This window comes from Magnolia sinica, chromosome 3, assembly GCF_029962835.1.
Source record: "Magnolia sinica isolate HGM2019 chromosome 3, MsV1, whole genome shotgun sequence".
NCBI lineage: Eukaryota > Viridiplantae > Streptophyta > Magnoliopsida > Magnoliales > Magnoliaceae > Magnolia > Magnolia sinica.
In genome coordinates this window covers 95,591,514-95,608,862 of record NC_080575.1, presented here as the reverse complement: position 1 = coordinate 95,608,862, position 17,349 = coordinate 95,591,514, and the positions used below count along the sequence as shown (strand labels likewise).

The 17,349-nt window shown below is 39.4% G+C and overlaps 2 long non-coding RNA genes across 5 annotated transcripts; both read left to right on the top strand.

Annotated features, from left to right (window-relative positions):
- Positions 1-4,352: 4,352 nt before the first annotated feature.
- LOC131240307 (uncharacterized) lies at positions 4,353-16,030 on the top strand. 4 transcript variants are annotated; one of them, XR_009168703.1, is made up of 5 exons: positions 4,353-4,742; positions 5,421-5,510; positions 7,510-7,571; positions 13,326-13,397; positions 13,493-14,009. It is a non-coding gene; the product is annotated as an uncharacterized LOC131240307 (long non-coding RNA). The 4 variants fall into 4 exon arrangements; XR_009168704.1 differs by lacking the exons at positions 13,326-13,397; positions 13,493-14,009 and adding an exon at positions 15,993-16,030; XR_009168705.1 differs by lacking the exons at positions 13,326-13,397; positions 13,493-14,009 and adding an exon at positions 8,351-8,450.
- Positions 14,078-14,608, top strand: LOC131240308 (uncharacterized). Its single transcript, XR_009168707.1, has 3 exons — positions 14,078-14,259; positions 14,353-14,424; positions 14,508-14,608. It is a non-coding gene; the product is annotated as an uncharacterized LOC131240308 (long non-coding RNA).
- Positions 16,031-17,349: the final 1,319 nt, after the last annotated feature.

The following is a 17,349-nucleotide window of genomic DNA, read 5'->3' as shown; positions in this document are numbered from 1 at the left end:
TATGTGATGAAGCCACACCATCCTCCATTTGGTGGCCCACTTGAGTAGGGCCCACCTTATGCACGTGGGTTGCCCAGACCGTCCAACGTCCCTGGACGCTGGACGTCAATTAAAAACACAAATATTAGCTTGGTTCTCAAGCCTTGGAGAGGGCGGTCCATGTAGGCCCCACCTTGATATATATTTTTAATCCAAGCCGTCCGAGGTTCGTATCTCATTTTAGGCGTTGAACCGAAAAACGGAGCCAATCCAAGGTTCTGTCGGGCCATAACATAGCAAATGGTGGTTCCACCATTAAAACTCACCCGGATGTTTTTGTACACCAAAACATGCCCAATATTGGGCTTGATGGGTCTGTCTTGAGCCCTGGAATCAAACGGCTGGGTCGGATTCCTCTGATGTGGACCCCACCTATGAAAAACCTTAAAAATTCATATTAAAAAAATAAAATAAAATATTTAAGCAGCAGAGGCTGCTGCCACTGCTAACAAGGAAGGACGCCCAGCAGTATCCTGGGCGCTGGAAGCAGCAAGGGTCCTATACGTGGGCCCCATCATGATGTGTGTTCAACATCCACACCATGCATCTTGTAAGCCCCTTCCTAAAGTGGGCCCCCTCTAAAAATCAGCCCTATCTGACACTCAGGTGGCCCACGTCATAGAAGATAGTGGGATTGAACCGTCTGCCATTGAAACCCTTTTTGGGTGGACAAAAGTTTTGGATCACTGTTTTTCCCTCTTCACCTGGGTCTACGTGACCTTACCAACGGATTGGATGACATATAAACATTATGGTGGGCCCCACGTGGGACACACAATGATGTATGTGTTTTATTCACACCGTCCACTGCCATGGACGGTGGACCTAGCATGATGTGTGTGTTTTATTCACACCGTCCAGGCAAACAGTAGAACCCACCACACTGTATGTGTTGTGTACACGTTGTCCACCCATTCTATAGGGATGGTGGGTCCCACTGCTGTTGACATCAGCAAGGTCCGTGGGACCCACGTATGGTATATGTGTCCTCTCCACACTGTCCATCCTTATGGGACCCACCATGATGCTTGTGTTGCATCCAATCTGTCCACCCATTTTGAAAGCTCATTTTATGACATGAGCTAAAGGATGAGTTAGGTCTATAGTTCAAGTGGACCCAACCTTGATATATACAGCCCACATGAGGTTTGTAAGTCCCATGTGCGAAGCCTGTCGTTACGGCCCACCTTGATATATGTATTTTATATACACGCCGTCCATTTGGACGGTGCTGTACGGGCCGACCATGATGTATGTGCTTTGCAACAACGCCATCCATCTGTTTTGTGGGACGGTGGGCCCCTTGATGGATGCATTCTATACCCAGCCGTCCATTTGTTTCGTTGTAGGACGGGTAGGGCCCACCTTGAGATGTGTTGTATATTCACACCATCCATCCACGTAGCCCCCACGTGACATACATGCTTGATCCAAGCTGCCCGACATGATGTATAAGGCCCATTGATGCGGCCCATTGTGATGGGTAAGACCCATACAATGCGTCCACTTGATGTATATGATGCCCATGTTTGAGGCCCAATATGAGGTGTACTTGGCCCATGTGTTAGGGCCCGATGTGAAGTATTTATGGCCCATGTGCAGGGCCCAGCTGTTGCGTATTTATGGCCCATTTAGCGAGGCCCATTGTGATGTATTCCCGACCCATATGACGAGGCCCATTGTAATGTATTTCTGACCCATTTGGTAAGGCCCATTGTGATGTATTCAAGGTCTGTTATTGGGGCCTACCTTGGTATATGTATGAGGCCCATCTTGATTTATTTGTGGCCGTCCATTGAGGCCCACCTTGATATATACATGAGGCCCATGTGTTTAGGCCCATCTTGATGCATTTGTGGCCCGTTGTTGAGGCCCACCTTGATATATACATGAGGCCCATGTGTTTAGGCCCATCTTGATGCATTTGTGGCCCGTTGTTGAGGCCTACCTTGATATATATGAGGCTCATGCTGTGAGGCCCATTTAATGTATTGGAGGCCCATGGGTCGAGGCCCAATGGGATGTACCTAAGGCCCATTGAATGTGATTCCACCGTGGTGTATATGTTGACCTTTATGGCAGGTCGTGCCTTGGGAGCAATGTTGGTTTGACATCCACATTGTAAGAATAATGTTGGTTAATTGTCCGCATTATAACTCTCCCTAGGGCACATTGATAGGCCCATACTTGTTGTGTGTAGGCCATCAAGGCCCATCTTCGTTATGAGGATAGTTCATCACCATATAAAATGCTTAGTATAACTCCATGATTCATGCCCATACGCATCATATGTATGCCTGATATGAAGAATGTTTGATCATAACATACGTGTAAGCCCCGTATCCTAGACCGTATCGTTCCATAGACTTCCGCGGTCTTCCCGGTCGAATTCCGGCAAACTGGATAGTGTGACTCATACATCTCACATATATGTGACTTGATCATTGTACGCCCTAGCAACATTATGGCCATAGACTCCACAAACACATCGTGGATGGCCAGATGGGACACCAAAAATGCTTGGTTCTAGCAATGTGGGCACGTAGGATGTCCTTGGGTGAAAATTCCAGAACCTCCTTAGTACCAGGATATGCTCTAACATTTAAACCGAGTGGAATATGAGCGCCGGTGCCTATACTATGAGGTCGTGTCTCCCACTGTGTCATGGTTGGTTGGAAGGGGGTGTGGCCTTATCCGCCCAAGTGAGGGAGATATAAGCTAGGCTGAGTATGACTAGCTCTTAAATAGGTCCACTATCGACGCGTCGGGCCCGATATTGGCAGGCGGATAGTGAGGTGTCTTTCACTCACTGGGCTGTGTGCTAGGGAGGAGGCAGTCGGAGTGGAGTGTAATGGACCCCGGTGATTTTCCCAGAGAGCAACCGTACTGATATGTGGACTTATTGAGCAGGAATTGCATATCCATTCATTCATTTATTCACTATCCACTCGGGCTAGTGGTGCATAACTATTTGTTACGCGTACCTTCGCATGACCAGGATTTCGGTTTGGTGCGCGACTAACCTGAGATCAGGAGTTTACCACATTGAGTCGGACTATCCAATTCAAGTATGAGACTGGTTTGGGTAGAAGTCCCTTGTGGTGGACCCCATAGCCTGTGATATTACGTACTATCATCTCGACTTCACACTCCAGCATGGTCATTTCATTCGCACCGCATATTACATTGCATCCACAGTACTTAGCATTTTGGATTACTATGCTTTTACACTTATATGGCCTAAATGAGGTTGACAGTATTCGTGACTCATTAAGATTTGCATGTTGCATTGCATCCCCAGCATCTATTATTATCTTATTATGTTTTGCATCGCATAGCCTTGGTACGACTGATAGCACTCATGGACTTGCCAGTATATTTCCGCTTACTCTGATATCGTATGATTCATGATCTTGTCAGTATTTCTGCTTATTTTGATGATGTATGATTTATGGGCTTTATGGTATACTTGGCACTTATCTTGTGCACACACTTTCACCACCCTCTAAGCTTTTGTAAGCTTATGTATGATAGATGCGTGCAGTTGGTGTTAGGTTGAAGCAACATTGAGCTTGGAGCGTGCAGCTGTCCTCTGGAGCTTTGATTTCGATATATGTATTTCTCGTTCAGCATTGTATTCAAATGATTATATTAGTAGATATGTGATGATGATGTTGTTTTGTGACTTGGTTATGCTTGTGATTATGCTCCATTACAAGAAAAATAAATAAATTCATACTGAAAATCCTCCTTGTAGGATCCCAGGATCGGAATCTGGCATATGGGCGCTGAGAGCCGAGAATGAGGTACTACAGATGCTGTCGGCATCGGATTCGGCGATCGGAAATTTTGTAAGCCCGTTTTCTGAGTTTGAGGTGTGACAAGTCCCATTAAACATCCTGAGGTGGTAGCCTCACACTACAAAAAAACCAAGCAAAGTCGACGGACTTGGGGAGGTTTTGGCTATGGCTAAAATCCATTGGCATTGCCGACGGCTAAAAGCCATCGGCGAAAGTAAATAATTCGTCAGGGAAACCACAGTTTTGGATGGTGGATGTCCAACTGTCTAGCGTTTTCCCATTTTATGGTCCACCCGAGATTTATTTAATTCTCATTTTTGGGGATCTATCCCAAAATGATGTTGAGAAATGGATGGACGGCGTGGATGAAATATATCCATCATGGTGGGGCCCATGGAGCCCTCCCCTTTCCAAAGGTATGTTTACCCCTTTTTTTAAAACTGTGAGTTTTATACAGAATGTAAAATAGTGGTGACTCCTTTCTGAAAATAGTGGCAATGATATAGAGTTATCCAGACCATTCAAATAATCCGTCTAGTTGTAAATGTTTAATATTTATAATTTTATTATATAATACATTCTTAGCCATCCAGAAAATGGTCCCTCTTGCATGTACGACTATTAACAGAAGTTTTGTTATAAACAATGGTAGACGCACACTGTATCAGATTTGAAGTGTTTATCTGATTTAGAAGAGGAATTCCGAAATATTGAGCGTCGTTTGCTCTTTTGCCATTTTCTTCGAGCGGGTCCTTCTCAGTCTCGCTTTCATTTGTATCTTCCAAATGTGATCCGAATCTCTGCAATGGAAGCGTTAGATCAAAGATTGAAGATCTAAACTGGGATCACTCCTTTGTGCGGGATTTGCCGGGAGATTCACGGACTGATGCGATTCCCCGGCAGGTTTTTGCTTTTCACCCACGGATTTCTTTTCCAATTTAACAATTAGATTTTCTGAGGGAGATATATAATAGGATTTACTATTTCTGCTATCGACGTTGGAGAATTTAGATCTATTTATTTAACTTAATTTATGACTGGATTGGTGAGTATTTTCCAATTTAGAACACGAAGGGATTTTTCCTCCACTGCGTGTAGCTGCAAAAGAGCTATTTGGCTCTCTTTTCATCCACACTATTGATAATCCCTTGGATCACTATTTCAGTTATATTCAAAGTTCTTGATTTGGAATTCCATCTCTTGGATGGTGATTGCTAGTGTTCATTTATTGGTGCGATTAGGTCAGCCCCTTAATGAATGTGTCCTAGCCTAGAAGCAGGTTGGCCCATTGATCAGGTGTGGTGCACATATCCATCAAAAACAGGCTGTTGGTTGGCCCCTTTTAACTGCCCACTATCTTGTACGCATGCTGCTTGATGATCAACAGGCAAAAATATGAGCTACTAAACATTCATCATGGGGCCGGCATGATAAATAGCGTGGAACTGCATCCAGGTGCTGTTGTAGGCATGGGTGGGATAGTTGTGCATATGCCTATCTGCGGCTAGGAATATTTACCCTTAATGACCTGACTTGAGAAACCTGACTGATGTGTTGGTGTTATTTTATTTTGGTTTGCAGGTGAGTCTCGCCTTCTGCTAAAGTGGAGAACCCTGAACTTGTGGCGTGGTCAGAACTAGTTGCTGAGTTGCTTGATTTGGATATGAAAGAGTAAGTGACTTCGCTCGTGCTCCTGGATAGTGCTGCGAGCCTTTTGGTTCCATGTACAAAACAATTTAAATTGCTAAAACCTTTAGAATCTCTCTCAACTTGTTTACCCAGAGGCCAGAGCTTTTATGTGAATAACCAAAACTCTGTGACCTCACCTTTTTACACCATTGTTTACTTTACTTTTGATTTGATGGAACATGGGCTTTTCCATCTTTGAGAAATTGGGTCTCTCTATAGATGTGGTTGCAACTAGTGAAGTCAATATTTTGTTGGCATTGGATCCCTCAAAGAATTTGCGTAGAGAATCAATTCAGCAGCAGGCAAGCGTAGGAGCTTAAGATCATTACATTTCGTTGAGCTGGTTACTTTCTGTCATCACTTATTGCTGTGTCCAGCATTTGGTATATTTGCATTCTGTGAATAGATTCCGGCGCCGATGCTGTAATTCACTAGTATGCAGCCAAGTTTGCTATCATTAGCTAAATATACCTATGAGGTTTGTTGAATGAGGAAAATATGTAGGCCTCACCACGGATGGCCCATGGGGTAAAAATTCCTATAGATTGGGAGATCCTAGAACTATGTTATTTGGCCCTTTTTGTGGTTGAATGTGAAGGATAGTAGTAATTCTTTCTTGACTGCCTATTTGTTGGCACCTACTGCAAGGGTTGGGATTTCTCCAATCTAGGAGATTTGCTGAATGGGGCATCCATAGTGCAGCCCCTGATTTCGACTATTGGGATCAATGAACTAGGGACCACATTGCAGCACTCCTACAATCTGAAAACCTCAAACAGTTTTGCAACTCTCGGCCTGCCACTTCAGAATTGTTGTAATCTTAATGTTGTTTCAACCATGTGTCTTTTCCTTTGGGATTAGATTGCTAGAGTATGAGGATGTATTAGATGTTCAACGCCGAATACGGAATTAGTTATTCAACCTTTAATCACCACACACATGGTAGGCATATAAAAGATTTTGAATCTTGACTGTTCATCTTTTTTAGAATGTGTAATTTTATTTATTTTTTTATTTTTTTGAGCAGGCAACAACATAGCCATTGGCCAGAGCATGGCATCTATGTAGGAAGGTGGACAACCATGGAAAAGAAAATGATTTCCCTTGATATGACAGTTTCCCTGTTTGGGAAACCAAAAAAAGGGGGTAATCAATTTGTTTCCTAGATTTTCTAAAAAAAAAATGAGTAAAATCATTTCCAAAAAGAGAAAAAAGAAAAAAAGAAACCGTTAAATGTAGATTTTCAAATGTTATACAATTTGAGTTGATCTTTTAACATTTCCATACAAAACAACCAAACAATGGAATTACTATTGGAAACTGTTAATTGTAAATTTTCACATGTTATGTAATTTGAGTTGACCTTTTGACATTTTCATAGAAAACAACCAAACAATGAAATTATTGTTAGATTTTGCAACTTTCTATTTCTTGAAGATTTCATAGGGGTTTTCAACATCCATATTTTGAATTCTCTCTACCCAAACAGGTTTGGATAAACTAGTTTTCCCCAGTTGGTATTTAAAATTTTACTTCCTTTTGGAAGGCTGAGTCGGGTCCCTTTGGGTCTTTTCCACAGTAGAGGTTTTCAAATCATTATACCAACAACATGTGATCTTGGAAAAGGCCAGTCTGCCTTTTCCATTTTCCTTCATTAAAGTCCATGTGCATTGGTTGAAACTGAAAGAGAAATGCTTTGCTAGAGGGATTCATCCAAACTTTCTCACTGGGTAGGATGGTATAAGGGAAAAATATCAATGGGCCTCATTTAAATGCATGGTTCTTGAATCATAGAGGGACTTTTTGGCATCAAATCCTATTTCAATCATGTGCATTTATATTGCCGAAAAACATGTTCATTCAAGAAATTCATGCTAATGGAGAGGACCCTTCCCCCAAGAGTATTACATCCTACTTTTGTTTGAGGCCTCTTGTTTTACGGTGTCTAAGATGTAGTGGTTTTCTTTTTTATTTTTCCCAGGGGTTGTCGGCTGGATTGCTTAGGCAAGCTACATACACAACAGCACGACCTAGGTCATTTAGGTGAAGCCCTTGCACATGAAGTACAAATATGTTAGACTGTGTATGATGTTTTTGAGATAAATATGTTTTCTGTACTTATTTATAGTTATGCTAGAAAAACTGTTGAAATAATTGATTGTGTTTCACTATAACCCATTTCTTCCTTGATGTTCCGTCATGATACAATTATAATTAGTATTTATACCACCTAGTGGTTTAACAATGTATCCCCCCCCCTTTTAGGAATTTATATTGAACAAGTATATTCATTTGATTAAAAATGCTTGTTCTTTATGGATTCCTAAATTGTCCCATTTTGGACAGTTCGGAACTATACTATGTATTTAAGTTGTCATCATTTTTAATTTACATGTAGTTGGAAATTTGGTAGTGTCTCCATATATTTTCTCTAGATATGTGGTTCTTTACTAATTGGTTTCCTCTATCCATGTGTAATGGATTACATGTGGCAACTAGTTAGTATTGAATTATACATATATCTCGAGAATATGGGAAGGTGCTGCCAAAATTTTGACTCGCATGTAAACTGTATGAGGACAGTATATGGTATGTTACCGAATGGGATAGAGACAATTAGCACCTCTAGATAGAGACAAGTATGATCAGAAATTTATTGATATGCACAAAAAGATAGGGAGAGTACAAACTTCTTTTCTAACTTGAGAAGATAACAGAAATATATTTTCTTTTACTCAATGCCCTTATGACTAGTATTTATTTCATGATTGTATTTCCTTTAGCTCACAAAAAGAAATTATCCCTAATTCTTTTCTTTTTAGCAAAGTGGTCAACTTATTTCAAATATCAACAATATATTTCGACAATACAATGGATTATGTGGTGCATTAAATGCTTCCATAGAATGCTAAATGCCTCTTTAATCAAATCAACCATATATCTGTGATGTTTTGATATAGCTTGAATTGAAAGATGGTGCTTGTTTTGTTTCAAGAATATAATCCTATTTGTTAGAAGTCCACTTCTCTTGCTATAGATAAGAACTTGCTTCATCAGGTATAATTTGTATTAATTCAACTTGTAACTCCTCAGAACCCGCTCTGCCGTAAGATATTATGGTGCATGATGGCTCCTACTAGGTTAAGTTGCAAGTTGTTATATAAAGTTGGTTGGATATCTTTTATTTTTATAAATGTTGTCAATAGTTAGTTGGATGATGAATTAGGTGTATAAACGTGTGCCTACCTACAGTCTTGCTTAATTTATATTTATATTTATTCATTTATATTCTTTTGTATAAATCCAACTTGCAACTCCTCAGAACGCACTCTGCCGTAAAATATTACAGTGCATGACGGTTCCTAGTAGGTTAAGTTGCAAGTTGTTACATAAAGTTGGTTGGATATATTTTATTTTTATAAATGTTGTCAATAGTTAGTTGGATGATGAATTAGGAGTATAAACGTATGCCTACCTACAGTCTTGCTTAATTTATATTTATGTTTCTTCATTTATATTCTTTTGTATAAATCCAACTTGTAACTCCTCAGAACTCACTTAGCCGTAAGATACTATGGTGCATGACGGTTCCCAGTAAGTTAAGTTGCAAGTTGTTACATAAAGTTGGTTAAATATCTTATATTTTTATAAATATTGTAAATAGTTAGTTGGATGATGAATTAGGTGTATAAATGTGTGCCTACCTACAGGTGGTATCAAATGGACTTTAGGGAGTGGATTACTCTACATTACCCGAACCCACAATTTATAGATGGTATGATGAGCTTTGTGAAGTTCGTAAAAGAACATCTTCCTGGTAGAGAAACCATTCATTGTTCATGTACGAGATGCAGATGTCTAAGTTTACCCTACACAATCGATGATGTGGTGATAGATCTGATTAAATATGGATTTAATCCAACATATAGGGCGTAGAACATGCACGGTGAGCATGCATCACCTAAGTGTACTGAATGCACTTCTCACCAGTACCATAGTGTGGCAGGCATAAATAATATTGTCAATGCGGTTGTTGAAGACCTTGGTTATAATAATCTAGACCAAGTTATTCAAGATGAACCCAATGTAGCCCCCGAAGCTGAAGACATTGTTGTAGATGTTGAAACTAATGAGTTTGAAGCAAATGTATGAGATGCGATGACTGAGCTCTATCTTGGTTGTCACAAATTCACTGTGTTGACTTTCATTGTACAACTTTTTAAATTAAAGGTGAACCATAGATGGAGTGAACAAAGCTTTACGACTCTTCTTCAACTACTCCAGAATGTCTTACCATCTGGTAATAAGACCCCAATTAATACCTACCAAGCGAAGAGGATCATTACAAAGTTGGGTCTTAATTACCAGAAGATTCATGCATGTCCAAATGACTGCATGTTATACTGGAGAGAGCATGAGACAAAGATGAGTTGTCCAAACTATGGTACTTCTAGGTACAAGATAGATCTTGATTCAAAGTCGAAACAAGCTCAAGTACCTGCGAAGGTGTTAAGGTATTTTCCATTAACACCTAGGCTAGAAAGAATGTACAGTGTGCCATGGGTGGCAAAGGAGATGACCTGGCATTCAACTGGAAAAATGTAGAGTGGAAAGATGGGGCATCCGGTGGACTCCAGCACATGGAAGTTTCTTGATAACAAGTATAAGGATTTTTCAGTAGAGTCTCGCAATGTTTGATTGAGTCTAGCTACAGATGGGTTTAACTCCTTTGGCACTTACAACATGTCGTACAGTTCCTAGTCTGTTATGTGTGTGACGTATAACCTTCTACCAAAGTTATGTAAGAAACCGTAGTATACTATGCTCACTTTGCTCATTAAGGAACCACGACAGCCCGGGAAGGATATTTATGTTTATTTGGAGCCATTGATTGCTGAGTTACAAGACTTGTGGCGGAAAGGGATCACGACATTCGACGCATACCATGGAAACATGTTCAACATGCGTGCCATCTTGTTGTGGATAATTCATGACTTTCCCGCATATGGTAATGTTTCTAGTTGTAGGACTAAGGATAAGTATGGTTGTCCTGCATGTGGTCCCCACATAGATTCCTTGCGATTACACCATGAAAATAAACACGTTTATAGGTGGTTGCCTATAAATGACAAGGCTAGAAAGGATACAACTGCAGGCACCTTCATTAAGAAGGTGGGGTTGCAACTAAAACCGATTCATCTGACTGGGATTGAGGTCGAAAACATTATTTTGAAGCTAAATGTGCAGTGGGGCAAGATCGGAAAGAGGAAACAAAGTGGTACAAAAGGAGAACGGGAACAAAATGATGATGCAGAATCAACATGCTTCTTGAAGCGATCCATATTATACGATCTGGAGTACTGGAAGGATATTCCCATACGTCATAACCTTGATATTATGCACATCGAGAAGAATGTATGTGAAATCGAGCAAAACCAAGGATGATGCTAATGCACGTAGAGACTTGAAGCGGCTAGGAATTAAGAAGCGTTTATGGCCAGAAAATACTGATGGCAAGGTGATCCAAAAACGAGGTCCTCTATTCCTTCAAAAAGAAGAAAAAAAAACTTTTCATCCAGATTTTACGTGAGCTTCATGTTCCGGTTGGTTTTAGTGGGAATTGGAATAACATCGTAAAGGAAGATAGTGTCGATTTAAAGGGAATGAAGTCTCATGATTACCACATGTTGATATAACATTTGCTTCCAATTTTGATCCAACATGCATTCAGGGATAGTAAGCCTATGCGTACTATAATTAGAAGCTTTAGTAAAATTTTCAATGCCCTATGCTTGCGAACAATATATATTGAAATGTTAATGGCTCTCGAGAAGGGCATGGCTAGGACTTTATGTGAGCTCGAGATTACTTGCCCTCCTTCAATTTTTGTTGTGATGATGCATCTGCCTATCCACTTAGCTTACGAGGCTCGCATATGTGGTCATGTCTACTATCGATGGATGTATCCATTCGAAAGGTATGGTATGATTTTAATCTGAATAAACTGACCGAACATCTGCAATTACATTTTCTAATGTGTCGTTAACTCTTTTGGGTTCATGAAGACGTTTAAGGCGTATGTCCGCAATAAGACACGACCTGAAGGTTGTATAACAGACCGATACATTCAAGAGGAGACACCTACATACTGCAACCAGTATAGAGCAAAAAATAATACAAGCCTCTTGGAGAAACTGGAAAAGCGGTTTGACAGATTAATTTCACTCACGCTGAAGTTGCAAGATATTGTTGACGACTTTGATGTTGACGTGGTTGGCCCAGTTGGCCCTGGTGAAAGTGTCATTTTAGAAGGTATTGAGTATGAACAGGCTCAAACCTGGGTACTGAAGATTCATCCCAACTATGAGACATGGCAAGGGTACGAACTGGACTTAGCTTGTATGTATATGTCTTCTTCATTTTTTTTTTCAAATTTGATTCAACAACATTGTAACAACATTTATGAAAAAAATTGTCAATTTTGTAACAACCTTCTTAACTTGCAGGAAATATGCTAATTTCTTAAAGCAATGCAATGTAGTTGCTAGGACCAGGACTAAGGTGGCGGGTGATGATGAGTTCATACCTTGGTTGAAGAAACAACTAGACTTGAATGAATCAAGTAATGAACTCTTCAGAGATATAGTTAGGGGACCAAAGGCTTTTGCGATGCAGTACAATAAGTATTGTATCAATGGTTTCCTCTTCGTCACCAAGGAATACGAAGAGAATAAAATGAACCAGAACAGTGGGGTTAGCACAGAGAGTATGACCACCTTCCGATCTAGTGCTAAGGACAGGAATCTAGTGGATGAATCCATACCTTATTACAGAGTCCTCCATAAAATCATCCAACTGGAGTACTGAGAAGGGTACAAGCCAGTCCTACTAAAGTGTGATTGGGTGAAGGTGACACACCAAGGTGTTTCTTTCAATGCAGAAGGGAATTTGAGACTGGTGAATTTGTCCAATCTTCTTAATTCAGACTAAGTGGGTGATGAGCCATTTATTCTTGCGGAGCATGCCGTGCAGGTTTTCTATTCTAGAGATCCAAAAAATCCTGATTGGCATGTGGTCTTGGAGGTTCCAAGAAAGATTTTCGTTGAAGATGAGACAAGCCTTTTATCAGAAACACGAGTTGTAACTGAGGCTGAAGTAGGACTTGATCTCACCGAAGTAGACATGGGTAGCAAGTTGTTATTCAATGACATTGAAGATATTTGTGTGGTTGTTGAAAAGAAAAAGAAAAGAAAGAGAGCAAGGAAAAAACCTGATTTGTTGGTTATATTATGCATGTAACGAAACGATTTTGATTTATGCCCTTTTTGATTTTTCCATTATCATATTAATGTGATAGAAAAAATTTACGAATTAATTTACTCGTCTCTTTATTATACTTGGTACTTTGCTATTTGGATAGAAATTTTTATAGTAATTACGTTACAAATTAGATCTTGAAGATGGATCTAGAGGCAGAGCCGATTGAGGATGCATCCCATAAAGATGCCAGGGGTAATAACATAGCTCTCGTTAGCTGTTTAGATTTAAAATTTCTTTTAAAATGATCTTTCACTTAGAGGCAGTGTCATTTAGCGCAGAGCCACTAGGGGATGCAGCCCTTGAAGATGCTAGAGGTAATAAGATAGCCTTCTTTAATTGTTTAGATCTAAAATTTCTTTTATATTGGTGATGATGAAACATGTGTGTAGATATTTTTCTTTTTATGTCAGGGGTAATAACATAGCTCTCGTTAGCTGTTTAGATTTAAAATTTCTTTTAAACTGATCTTTCATTTAGAGGCAGAGTCATTTGGCGTAGAGCCGCTAGGGGATGCAGCTCTTGAAGATGCAGCCCCTGAAGATGCTAGAGGTAATAAGATAGCCTTCCTTAATTGTCTAGATTTAAAATATCTTTTATATTGGCGATGATGACACATGTGTGTAGATATTTTTCTTTTTATGCAGGCAGGTCGTCATCTTCATCGTCTAAGAAGAGAGGTTGTATGTGAGGTTCAGAATTACATGAGAAGACTTCATTGAAAAGGGTCATTAGGATTAATGAATTTGGGCAACCGAATGCAGGGGATGCAAATCAGATCGCATTCAATTCAAGCATTGGTGTTCTCACTCGTACACACATTCCAATCACCTACACAGACTTTTGGCAGGTGCCTCTACAATACATTCAGAGGGTTAGTGATATCTTGGCGTGTAGTTATGAAATTCAGGATAACCAAGAAGCGTGGCCACAATACGTTCGTGATCACTGTATGGCCGCTTGGAGAAATTTCAAGAACAATTTGCATAAAAAGTATATTAAGGACAAGGATCCTGCAGTTGTGAAATTGTATCCTGCCCCTATTGGTGTCCCTATTGAGGATTGGATGATCTTTGTGGATTATTGCAATACTGATAAATTCAAGGAATCAAGTGTAAGAAATGCATCCAATCAGGCCAAACAAGTTAGCCCTTCTACACTTAATTGGCGTAGCATGGCTGCCACACGTCATGAGATGGTACATGTCCTAAAATAATATAGCTCTACTTTATTTATGATGATTATTTCAATTTATTAGTTGTTTAATTCCATTATTTATGTGTTTTGGCATGGATGTTATGGGGAAAAGGCAATTGAGAGGAATCTTACTACTGATGCCGAGGTTGGTAGGGCTGAGGTGTACATCCGAACCCATACAACAAAGGATAACAAAGTGCAGTTTCTAGAAACCTTTGTAAGTGCAACCCTCGTACATCCTTTCATTATTCATGTGAATTTTGAATGCTTCTTTTCCGCACTATAATTTTTCTTTTGGATGTTGTCATAGAAAAAAATAAAATCAATTCAAAGTAGTAATCCTGCATCTCGGATAACCAGTGTAGATGATGCCCTTACACAGGTATATATGCATGTCCTTCAAATACTTGAGTTTATTTAGACTTATGTATTCTCTGATAAATTTAATTGCAATTCTGTTTACAGTCAATTGGGAGTGATAGTAGAGGGCGCATGCGGGCGATAGGTGGAAATGTAGGCAAGATTGCGTTGAAGAAGACAATGCCTATTGTACATAAGCTTGGTGCGGTGTCGTGGGAACGGGATAATTTGATAGATGAATTAGGTGAAGTGAAGAAAAGCCTAGGCGATCTCCACCAGAAGTTAATTACTTTGTAGATAAGCAAGGGGAACAAAGGGATGTGGCTCCATCAACAATTCCTCCATTTAAATCTAGTCATGCATCGTTGGTATATATGTGTTTCTCTAATACTAATATAAGCTTATGATTATATGCACCTTCATTTAAAATACTAATGACATGTTATATGTGTACATGTAGCTTGATTTGGTAAATCTTGACAAGAGATGAGATCTCTGTAATTGGAAGAAACGAGTAATTGCTCATGGTGAGGTGCATGCAGTCGATCCAAATACCCGTGTCCATGGAGAAGAAATGGGCGATGGAAATTTTAGTGTCGTCCTGAGATTATAGCTCTGCAGTCAGAGCTATGGAAGGAAGATGGTTATCATGATACGCTTGGAGAGGTCGGTGTAGGAGGATATGTCATCTGGCCCAAGCTATTTCTAACCATCTATTCACGATGTTTATGAATATTAGACATTACAATAACTAACACAATTAACTTTTGTTTTTAAACCATACAGTAACATAGACAGATGCATGCATATTATGGACTCGAATAAATTTAACACTCACTTCAGATTACATCCATATATATTAAATGTAATGGATTTAACACCCACATTTATACATTGATATATTTGGTTGACATTTCAATTTTCAACCTCCATTTGAGGAATTGAAAGATTTGTAATAATATTCACTTCTTTAAGTGTAATTTGCACTTTGGGGGGGTGGGGGGAGCGAGAGAGAGAGAGAGAGAGAGAGAGAGAGAACTGTATGGAATTTTCGTCATCCATGGTAGCTGTTGCAGAGAATGTGATCAGCTCCGACAATAAATTTTTATGTGGATCTGCTATAATTTCTTCCACGGCTGCTGGTGGTTCTGCAGGTGTACAGAAATTACACCTCAAATAGAGTACCATCTGCTGTAAGTTACTTCAAGGGTAAATGGTTTACTCTGCCTGTCTTAAAATCATGTAAATAGCAAGATGCTCATGCCAGAGGTACTCTTATTTGCAGGATCTGGTTTTGAGTGTTGCAGATCTTCTTACTCCAGAAGCTGTGGCAGTTGCTGAAGCTACACTAGCTGGTTCACACCCCAAAGGTACTCATACATTTTTATAATGCCTTGATTGCTAAGTACACATTTGCTGATCTGGTTTCTGTTGTTGCAGGTTGGTGTAGGTGTCACTTCAGGGGGAGTTAACTAGATAAGTTTATATTTTTCTTTTTGGTTGCATTTGAGTGTCTAATTACCTGTTTGCCTTCTTTTCTTTTCTTTTTTCTTTCTTTCTTTTAATTGTAATTCTCTTTGACCGTTTTAGATCAATAAGGGACGTTCTTGTATTTAAGGAACGGTTTCAACATGAGAAGGACGGTAAGCTTAACTCTAAATATCATCTTTATAATCAGAATTTGTGCTCTTTATTGTCTGCTTTTGAACTATAATTTTTTATATAATTGACACCTTTTATCTCATAATATGATCTATGAAGTAGCATATGAACGCAATCCCATTAAAATCCACATCTAGGGGAGCGCAAATAAGAGGATTGATCTTAACGGTATGGTCATCATGCACACAGACAGAAAATGCTTGCAATGAATGTTTATGAGTACTAGGTGGCCTATTAATGAAAATAATGTCTCCGTCCATAATACGCATGTTTATGATTTGACCAACTTTCAAATATGTATGTCCCTTTGAACCTTCCCTAATTGCATAAGTGGCTGAACCATCTCTGTATGTTACACATAATTTGTCATCCACTAGTTTCTGTAAATGATCAATGTTGTATGCCGTGAACTTCTCTTCAAATGTGATCCTTTGTCTCCGTCCATAATACGCCTGTTTATGATTTGACCAACTTCAAATATGTATGTCCTTTTGAACCTTCCCTAATTGCATAAGTGGCTGAACCATCTCTGTATGTTACAAATAATTTGTCATCCACTAGTTTCTGTAAATGATCCATGTTGTATGACGTGACCTTCTCTTCAAATGTGATCTTTTGTATGCATGAGGTGCCTTGTAGGATGATAAATGAAAATAAGATCAGGAACATCCAACTGATGAAAAATCACACGGCCCACCTCCCCATTAATCGATGACGTTGCTTGGAGACTTCATTTGAGACTTTGCCTGGACATGGCCTCGTACTACCAGGCACATCTGACTTGGGTTATGAATGGATTTAAAACATAGTAAGAGCAAATTCCTGATGTCATCTTGAATTTTCTGTAAAATTCTGTTAAACCAACAATGTTCTTAGTTGACTTGAATAGCTAGCTTAATCAGGCATTTGTCAAGTATTATAAGTACCATTAGATTCTAGCCTTATATCCGTCATTAACTGAGAATCATTATTCCCATGGAGTTGTCTTTGTAGGACAATCCCATTTGTTTAGAACCTCATAACAGCTGGTTACATTGAGCAATCACTTTGGGAGGTATGCATTTCTATGCTTGTAATGTATTCATGTTTTGAATTTTTATAAATGATGTTTGTACCTGAATGTGCGTTGTTTCTTATGTTTATTTTGTTTTTTAAAATCTATCTTCTTCTATTATTGTGCCTTTCAGAAAGAAACATTGGTGCCAGCCATCATCTAGTGTGCAAATTCTTTAGATGAGTTGATTCATATAGGCTACGTTGGGATGCATAAGTGAATTGAATTTGT